Source organism: Pimephales promelas, chromosome 1 (genome assembly GCF_988280905.1).
Source record: "Pimephales promelas chromosome 1, fPimPro1.hap1.1, whole genome shotgun sequence".
Classification (NCBI taxonomy): Eukaryota; Metazoa; Chordata; class Actinopteri; order Cypriniformes; family Leuciscidae; genus Pimephales; species Pimephales promelas.
In genome coordinates, this window is record NC_142769.1 from 50,283,270 (window position 1) to 50,294,183 (window position 10,914).

Consider the following 10,914-nt stretch of genomic DNA (forward strand, 5'->3'; position numbering starts at 1 on the left):
TTGAGCCGCTGTAGGCACATGGAATATTTAAACCTTTTTCTTTAATGACTTTATGGGCCGTCAAGAGCCAGTCCCTTAGGCAGTCTATGTAGGACTGATCCAGCTCTCAGATTCAATCAAAAATATCTTTATTTGTGTCCCGAAGATGAACGAAGGTCTTACGGGGTTGGTACAGCATGGGGGTGAGTAATTAATGACTTAATTTTCATTTTTGGGTGAACTAACCCTTTAAGCATAACAATTACAATGGCGGACTATGTCGTCTTTCTGCAAATGTTTCTCCTGGCTTTGTGATCCACATAGCTGCCAACTCTCACGCATTGGCCGTGAGACACCCGCATTTGATTGGTTTCACACGCTCACACGCCACACCCCCGATTTCTCACGCTGAAGTGTCAATCCTCCCGTTTTTCCGGGTTTCTCACGTATTTTAGCTCTTTTACTGTCTTCCCATGTTAGTATTTCCCGTAAAATATCTCGTATTTGTACACTCTGATTGTGTGAGACGTACAAGCTCGGACAGATTCGGCTCGAAGTCGATCGTCCTCGGATGCGGTTCCATGCGCGCTGTAACACAAGCTTTGCACACAGCTCGAAGTGAGGTCTTGCCGGTCTTGCGCACCCAACGCGTCATTTTTACCGCGCTCGTGCAGACGCGTCGAGTATAAACAAGGCTTTACTCCATGTCAGCGCGCGCAGAGATCTCCGCGTGCAGAGACCTCTCCCAATCATCTCCAGCAGAAACAGCCTCCCCGTTTCCCTCGTAAGCTGATCTTAGTATTTAAACATTCTCTATGGTTTTATTTTTTTTAATGACACAGTGCTCTTTCTCACACATATGTGGGCTAGTTCTAAATTCTTTAGACTTTTTGATTAGTGCTTTATTTTTAAAGTTTGTGAGTAAGAATCGTGAGGAAAAAAACACCTTATTTTGGTGATGGTTCCCGGGAAATCTCCCTTTGATGTTGACAGCTATGGGTCGGTCAACTGCCTGAAAGATGAGTTTATCTATTGATCCATCTGCCACTCCACTAGTTATACCGCAAATTAGTTCCAAATCTCACGTGATCTATAGCGAATGAATATAGATCATCTATAGCGAATGACAGCTGTGGGTCGGTCAACTGCCTGAAAGATGAGTTTTATCTATTGATCTATCTGCCACTCGTGGTCCACTAGTTATACCGCAAATTAGTTACAAATCTCACGTGATCTATAGCGAATGAATATAGATCATCTATAGCGAATGAACATATATCTCCCCCCCCCCCCCCCCCCCCCCGTCAACAGATCTCACGCCAAGCAAAACTCAGAAGTTGGCAGGTATGGATCCAATATAGCCCCTTTTCCACCAAAGCATTTTGAGAGCCGGTTCGGAGCCGGTGCCTGCGCGCGAACCAGTTCGACAGCCAAAGAACCGGTTCTCGGCCAGGAGAACTGGTTCCAAAGCGGCACCAATTCTTTGCTGGACTAGAACCGTTCTTTTACAACGTCATGCTTACGTCGGGGGCTGGGGCGGGTTTAGATGTGTTCTGAACATCTAATAAAGGATCGCAAAGCCAAGAGAAACATTTGCAGAAACACGATGGAGTCCGCCTTTGTAATCGTTATGCTTGAAGTCAACGCAAGCGTTTCTATTTTTGTAATTTTTTTATTGAAGACATTAAAAGCAAAGAAGAAAAGTCACAATATAGAACAAAAAAAGACACAATTACAGGGGTAGCCTACATAACTTATAAGAAAAAATTACACATCAAATGAAAAGATTAAAAGACTTGCATATTTGAATTGTTTTTAAAGCTTTCTTGGTATACGAGTTAGAGGTAATACGAAAGTAATGTTGTATTTGCAAGCGTTTCTAGCTAAGACGTATGGCGACGTACACAGTGACGTAACGACGTCGTTCCCTGGGCGCTCTAGTTAGTGGAAAAACGTCTCGGGTTATGACTATAACCCTTGTTCCCTGAGAAGGGAACGAGACACTGCGTCGATAAAATCGACTCTTTGGGGACGCTCCCTAAGCGTGCGCCTCTGAAGTATGAATGAAACTAATCCAATCCTGATTGGTGTTGCGTCGTGACGTAACATGTGACGGCATACCCGGAAGTATAAAAGTGACGCTGTCACAACACACACTAGCCTCGCGATGAAGCAAGACGCTCACGGGTCTGAAAAGGGGGCGTGGCAACACGACGCAGTGTCTCGTTCCCTTCTCAGGGAACAAGGGTTATAGTCATAACCCGAGACGTTCCCTATCGAGGGAACTCAACACTGCGTCGATAAAATCGACTCTTTGGGGAACGAGTACCCACTAGGCCACGCACCGAACAGACCCGCCCCAGAGTGAAACTGATTAGGCACTCAGCAAGGGCCGAGTACGTGTGCACCGGGCGTACTGGGAAGGCTGAGACTGTAAAACCTGATGAAAGTATGCGGGGTAGCCCAGCCGGCTGCCTCACAAATCTCCTGCAGAGGTACTCCCGACAGAAGGGCCCTAGAGGACGCCATGCCTCTAGTCGAGTGAGCCCTTAAGGCCAAAGGTGAAGGAACCCCACGCACCTTGTAAGCCTCAGTAATAGCCTGGACAATCCAGTTACTTATAGTTTGTTTGGTCGCCGGGAGCCCCCTCTTAGGTGACCCAAAGCATACTAACAACTGGTCAGATCTTCTCCAAGAAGCAGACTTTTCCAAGTATACACTTAAAGCTCTGACGGGGCAGAGCAAGTGAAGCCTCTCTTCTCCCGCCGACACATGAGGTGGAGGATGGAATGCCTGAAGGACTACAGAGCGAGCCGTACTCGAAGGAACTTTAGGCACGTAGCCCGGACTCGGGTGCAAAAAGGCCTTTACTTTGCCAGGGGCAAACTCCAAGCAAGCTGGCGTTACCGCCAGGGCCTGGAGATCTCCCACCCTCTTAAGAGAGGTAATCGCTAAGAGAAAGACCATTTTCAGCGTTAAGTCCTTAGGCGAAGCCGACTCTAAAGGTTCGAAGGGAGCGAGGGACAACCCTTCCAGAACTATTGCCAGATCCCAGGCAGGCACCCTGGACCTGATCGCCGGCCTCATCCTCCAAGCACCACGGAGAAACCTAATGACCAATTGGTGCCTCCCCAGAGGTCCACCATCTACTGGCGCGTGGAAAGCCGAAACGGCAGCCACGTACACCTTAAGAGTGGACGGGGAGAGACCCGCAGAGAAACGATCCTGAAGGAATTCCAGAACTGAAGCCACTGGGCAGTTTACTGGATCCAACCTTCGTTCTCCACACCAAGTGTGAAACACCTTCCACTTGAGGCCATATAATCTCCTGGTAGATGGGGCCCTAGAGCTAAGTATGGTTTCAACCACCTCAGCTGATAAGCCAGCATTTAGGTACTGAACCCCCTCAGAGGCCAGACCCACAGCTTCCACAACTCTGGGCGAGGGTGGAAGATTGTGCCCTCCGCCTGAGACAATAGATCCCTCCTCAGAGGAATCGGCCATGGCGGAGCTATGAGGAGTGATATTATATCCGAGAACCATACTCGTGTCGGCCATCTCGGGGCAACCAGAAGTAGACTGATGCCCTCTTGACGGACCCTCTCCAGGACCCCTGGGAGCAGAGCGATCGGGGGGAAAGCATACAGGCGAAGCCTCGGCCAAGCCTGTACCATGGCATCCAACCCCAGCGGGGCTGGATGTGAGAGGGAGAACCAAAGTGGACAGTGGGACGTCTCTCGAGACGCAAACAGATCCACTTCCATCGGTCCGAACCTCTCCCATATCGACTTCACCACATCCGGATGAAGTCTCCATTCCCCGGGCCTCAGCCCCTGCCTCGACAGGACGTCTGCTCCCCAAATCTGAACCCCTGGGATATACATTGCCCTTATTGACAATATCTTTCCCTGGGACCAAAGGATAATCTGATGCGCCAGTTTGCACAGAGGGCGCGATCTGAGTTCCCCCTGTCGGTTCAGATAGGCCACCACTGACGTATTGTCCGTCCGTATAAGGACGTGGCGACCCTCGATGTCTGGGAGGAAGCTCCTCAAAGCCTTGAATACCGCCATCATCTCCAGGCAATTTATATGCCAAGTGCGATGATGGTCCTGCCACAGACCCCTGGTAAAGCGGCCGTCCATGACCGCGCCCCAGCCCGTAAGGGAGGCGTCTGTCGAAACGGTTTCCCGGCGACATGACACCCCCAACACTGGCCCTTGGGATTGTTTCACAGTGACGGCCTGACCTAGCCTCACCCTGGACACCATCGCCAGAATTGACTCGATACGTGCAGGAGACATACGTGCCTGCATTGTAATCGAGTTCCACACGACTCCCAAAAAGGTCGTGCCCTGGGACGGTTCTAGCGCACTCTTCTTCAAATTGAGTCTTAACCCCAATTTTTGAATATGGCCAAGAACGACATCTCGATGCCGAACTGCCATCTCCCGAGACTGGGCCAAAATAAGCCAGTCGTCGAGATAATTCAATACGCGAAACCCCTGAAGTCTCAGTGGAGCAAGGGCCACGTCCATACACTTGGTAAATGTGCGGGGAGAGAGTGCTAGGCCGAACGGAAGAACCCGATATTGGTATGCTTCGCCCCCGAAAGCGAACCTCAGGTACCTCCTGTGACAAGGAAGGATGGAGATGTGAAAATAGGCGTCTTTCAGATCTATCGTGACAAACCAGTCCTCGGATCTGATTTGACTCACGATTGTTGGAATGGTCAACATTCTGAATTTGAACTTTCTCAGAGACCGGTTCAACACCCTGAGATCCAAAATTGGCCTTAACCCCCCATCCTTCTTTGGAACTATAAAGTACCGGCTGTAAAACCCGGACTCCCTGTCTACCGGAAGAACACGTTCTATGGCTCCTTTCGACAGCAGAGTCTGTACTTCTTGTTCCAGCACCTGAGCCTGCTCTGGGACCACCGCAGTGAGCACCACCCCAGAGAACTTGGGGGGGCGGTGCGCGAACTGCAGTCTGTACCCAACTCGTATTATCTGCAGGACCCATGGAGATATGTTGGGAAGATGATACCATCCCTCTACAAAATCTGCTAAGGGTACCAGCCTCTCGAGGCTGGCCTCTGGTGTCCTTTCGCTGGAAATTGATGCGGCCCGAAGCGCTGTTAACGGCGGACCTGCATCTTTTCCTAGAGGGCCCCGTTGCGAGAACAACCTCGGTTGTCTCACTGCGGAGGGGGCAGCCCTCTGAAGTCCTGCCTTGGCTAGGACCTCTTTTCCGAAGTCCTCTTAGCCTGAATGACGTCCCTCAGGTCGCCCCTCTGGCTGGAGGACTTCGGTTTTAGGGAGCGTTTCCTCTGTTGCCAAGACCCCGGAGGGGGGGCTCTAGAGGAAACGCTCTCCTTCTGCTCTGCCCTGTGGGAGGAGCTGGCTGATGGCTGGGGCTGATTGCTTTGCCCCCCCCTACTAGATTTGGCCTTCGCTTTCCGGGGGAGGTACTGCTGGAACGCCGCAGATTGTTTTCTCGACTCCTGAAACCTGTCGACAACCGAATTAACGGCGTCGCCGAACAGGCCAGAAGCCGAAAGCGGCGCATCCAGCAGGAAGGACCTATCCTTTTCTTTAATACCAGATAAGTTCAGCCACAGATGCCTCTCCGTGGCCACCATGGCCGCCATAGAGCGGCCAATAGCGCTGGCCGCTTCCCTAGTGGCCCGGAGAGACAAATCTGTGGCCTTCCTCAACTCCGCGACATCTTCAGGAGTAGGCCCCTCCCCCTCATCCAAATCTTTCAGGAGGTCGGCCTGGTATGCCTGCAAAATCGCCATTGAGTGCAGACACGAACCAGCCCGACCCGCCGCCATGTAAGCCCTGCCCACCAATGCAGATGTCTCTCTGCAGGGCTTACTAGGCAACACCGGGGTCTTTAGGGAAGACGCCGATTCGGGAGAGAGATAGCTCGCTAAAGCCTCCTCCACCTTCGGCATCTTCCCATATCCCATATCTCGAGCCCCCATAACATTGCTGTAATCTATTACATTGGGACTCGAAATACGGGACGAGTGCGGTCTTTCCCACGTTCTCGATATCTCTTTATGGAGATCAGGGAAAAACGGCAGACCCCGGCGGTGAGGCTGTGACCTGCGCTGCAGGTAACGCTCGTCCATTTTACTGGTGACTTGCGTTTCCTGCTCATGTTGTGGCCAGCTGATGTTTAGTCTGGCCACAGCGCGTGTCACAACCTCCACCAGCTCCTCATAACCCAGGCCGCGTGATGGCGTGCTGAGATCACGGTCGTCCGCATCGATGCTGAGCACGTCCCCTTCCTCAGAAGTAGACAGCTCAAGCACCGGGACCTGATCGCGGGTAGGAGAAACCGCAGCGCGGGCTCCCACACCACTCTCAGAGGCTGCGGGATCAGCCGATGGCGAGCGAGAAAATGCCTCAGCATTCTCACTCTCCTCCGCCAGATCCCGCTGCGAACCCCAGGATCTCAGTCGCCGCATCGCCTCGACATATGCGGGACCGGAACCCTGGGGAACGCGAGCCTGACCGTGCTCGTCAAAGCACGCCAGCCGGGAGCGCAGCACTCTAATAGGCAAAGCCTCACACATTTCACAAGCAGCCCCCTCGAGAGCTGCCCGTGCGTGCTGCACTCCCAAACAATACACACAGAGAGAGTGTGCGTCCCCACCCGTGATGTAACGAGGACAGGGATGCACACACCTCTTGAATTGTTCACTGGCCATACTTTCTTTCAATAATAAGACAAACAACACCAAATAAGACAGACAGTTTCAACATAAAGCGCTTGCTGAAGAGCGAAAGCTAGTGTGTGTTGTGACAGCGTCACTTTTATACTTCCGGGTATGCCGTCACATGTTACGTCACGACGCAACACCAATCAGGATTGGATTAGTTTCATTCATACTTCAGAGGCGCACGCTTAGGGAGCGTCCCCAAAGAGTCGATTTTATCGACGCAGTGTTGAGTTCCCTCGATAGGGAACAAACAGGTTCTGAAGCGGTTCGCAAGTTGAACCAACTCCGAACCAGTACTTTTTTTGGTGGAAAAGGGGTATATTTGGGTCAGACTGTCTTTCTACTAGCACTGTGTTTTTAGCAATGGCGATCACAACCTTTCCCGTCGTGTTGTTGGTAACCCCGCCCTCAGCCCCCGACGTAAGGGTGACGTGGTAAAAGAACGGTTCTCTGGTTTTGGTTTTTGCACCAAACCAATTTTCCTGGCCGAGAACCGGTTCTTTGGCTGTCGAAACGCAAAGAGCAGGTAGGCACCGCTCTCAAAATGCTTTGGGGGAAACGGGGTAAATCAGCTCCTGGTTCAGTAGTCAGGGCACTGATCAGGGAGTCCCCTATACCCTAATTAGGGCACTGTCTGAGTGGCCATTTGTATTGGTGTCTGAAACTATAGTGGACATTATTGAGTGCACTCATTCAATCCCATAATGCACCACAATTTACAACTGATGTACACTCAACGGCTAGAGAATACCAATAATGCACTGAGATTTGCGCGTCAAATTAATTGCCACCAAGATGGCGCCGCCGCTGAATCAAACATCCATCCACTTTCCATTTGGTCCAGCGTAATATCATACAGGGATTAATTCCTTTTTAATTGCTTATTAAATAGTTTAATTAAGGTTTATACATAGTTTCCATGACGTAAATATTTTCATTATTGCTGGAGCTGCCAGTTTTCTAAGTGTTGATTAACTTTCCAGCACTCAGTGTCCACTCCGAATGCAATCACTCGTTTTAATTCACTCTGTCAAGCGGACTATATAGAGTGCCGAAGTTACGACGTCACTCTGTAGGAAGTGAGTTAGCATTTTAGCACTCCCGGTTCTCTCGCTCTAAAGCCTATGGGATTTTTGAATGGGTTTTTGCTAAATCGCCTGAAATAAGGTCTGTGGTGAACAAATCCTCTAAATATTTTCACATTGACATAAAACACACAGTTATAACCTGCTTGTGTTTTTTTTTAAACTTTATTGTGTCTGCTTGTGGTTTTTTTAAATCTTTATATAGGCTTCAAAATGTATAAATTTTGGATTAACTTGTAAAGATTATCTTGATAGACAAAACGTGTAAGGGTCACAACTCTTTGTTGAACACAGATCTTATTTTTTGCGATTTTCCAAAAGTCTATGGGGAAAATGCATTGCTTTTCGACCGAGGGAACCCATGCGCCGCTAGCTACCGAGTCGTCCTACAAAGTGACGTAATAACTTCGGAACTCTATTAGTGGAGTAGTGGAGGGAATAGTGAATGAGAGATGGTGATGTCGTACACACCTACTGTCCAGCGTGTAAGTTAACTAGAGTCCTATACTGATTCCCAAGCTCGAGAGCTATAGGTAACTGATTGAGGGTTTACTACGCTATCTCACGACCAATTCGTACGAATTCGTACGAGTGATTAAAAAGTGGCTAATTCGGATTAATTCATACGACCTCACTCGTACGAATTCGTACGATTTGTCCAAACCCACTTGATGGGTAGGTTTAGGGGTGGGGTCAGGTGTAGGTCATTTGTACGAATTGGCCAATTCGTAAAATATGCACGATTTAGCAAAAACGTACTAATTCGTACGAGTGAGGTCATACGAATAAGCCACATCGTGAAATTCGTACGAATTCTCGTGAGATCGGGTTGGGGTTTACATGACAATGATGTACAACAAACGGAAACATTTTTCCTTTGTGTTTTTCACGTACAGACAACCATTCACACGGATCTGAGAAAACGATTAATAAACACGCTGTATTCTGAGGCCAGGCCAGTAGATGGCGATGCCACTTTGCAAACAAACACTACACTTTATGTCACCATTTTCACGAATTCGCATTTTTTGTAACTTGGTATAATTTTCAATAGCGTTTTCAATAGTTTGCGTGTTCAGGACCCCAAAACGCTATTAACGGCCGAAACGCATCAAATTTTTGCGATTTTAGTTATAAACTGTTGTGTAAACGCCATTTAAGACAAAACGCCATGACAAAACAAGAGCACGCTCGGATATGTATCCCACAATGCAGTGCACTTGATATAACGTATTCAGGACTGCCAGAAGTTATAGGCCAATAAAAATAAAGCGTGTTAATTGTTTTCAACTAATAACGTGCTGAATTAAATGAGGTCATTTGACAACACTACTATTTGAAATGCTTATCACTGCATAATGCACATCAATACTTTTCAAGGAGGCACAGTATCCTAGTGATCCTTTCCGAACATAGTCGCAGACATAAAATACTGTAAACTACTAAACTATTAGACCATGTGGAATCAAATGATGGTTCAACACAGATCTGCTGCTTTATACATGAGAGAACAGGAAGGAGCGCCGGCCGTACAGCACGAGTGAGCCGCTCACGGCCATGGACTAGTGCACCACCTTGTGGCCAAGAGTAGCGATGCCACACATTTCAGAAGAACAACTCTGTAAACTCTGATGGACATTCCCTGATTTTATAAACACGTGGATATCGATCTATTTTTGCTGATGGATCACGATGGACTGAAAGGTTGCATGACATAGACTGAAAAAAAAAAATCATAATATTTAAACCACTGTACTGTAGTTAATGATAGAGCGAAGGTACAACATTTAGCGTGAATAACTTGTGCGTGTCTTATTGAGAGACTGGAATCCATCTATGTGATTTTTATCTTGTGTCTAACAGTGCCAGTATAGAGCTATTTTGGGTAAAGATCTAGTTTTTTTTTCTCCCTATAGTTGATCTTTTGTCACTGGAATAAACGCAATGTTTTGTTAACAATACTAAAAGCACTTTAACTCGAGGAGGAGGGATTATTTTTGATATTATCTTTGGGTCCATCTTAACTGTACATGGTCTTTTTTTATATGTGACGAGAATGAGGAAGAGTGAAAGGATATATTTTGAATTATAGCAATGGATATATAGTCAAAGTGCCTATGAATAATAATAATTATAATAATTTGTTTTTGGTTTTTTTTGTTATTGTTAGTGATTTGAACAAACCCCGGACCTTATTGAGCTTTCACACATAATCTGTCCTGCACTTTTTATGTTACAGACATGAATAACTCCTCAAATCGGGCAGATTATTGAGGTTATTTGAAATTAAAACCTTTTTGGTGATATAAACCACTTAGCAATGCCCTGTTAACCACTTAAAACACATTATTATTATTATTATTATTATTATTATATGAGATGGCGTACGTTGTTGATAAAGAAAGGCTTTGGTTGATTAAGCACATTTTGCCTGTCTTTAACTGTGGCTGTAAGGAAACTTGTGTTTTGTGTTTAGTCACTTTCAGAACTGGACTTTCATCACTTTAACTGCTAATGATCTCAAATGACTGTTTTTAATAAATGAGAAGTTTTGAAGCAGTTGCGCGGTGATTTCGTCTGTGTGCTCGACGGACGGTGTTAAATCACTTTCGCAACACCTGTGCTCGTGTAAGGGGAGTGTTAGAAACTCCCGCTGTGTATTCCCTAAAATTCCCAGCATCATGAAAATGAAAGATTAAAGTCACATGTGAACAATCACATGTACACACAGAGAATACAAACACTTCAGATTGTTACTCAATGCTGATGTTTTTGCTGTTGTGTCAATGCTTATTTGAATATGTGTGCTGTTTATGAAATGCAAACAGTTAAAAAACTTATTGGACAGTCATGCTGCTTAAATGATTTTGTGTTATATTATCTTAGTCAATGTAATAGATAGATAGATAGATTGTAGTGTATTGTTCATCGAGTTTCCGTACACTCTCAGAAAAAAAGCTTTTCAAAAGATACACTTTTGTCCCTAAAGAGTGCATATTGGTCCCTTAATGTTACATTTTAGCACCTAAATTGTACATATTATTACCTAAAAGGGACAAAAGTGTACAACCCCAGCTGTTTTCTGAGTGGATGACATCAGGTTTGTATCATGGG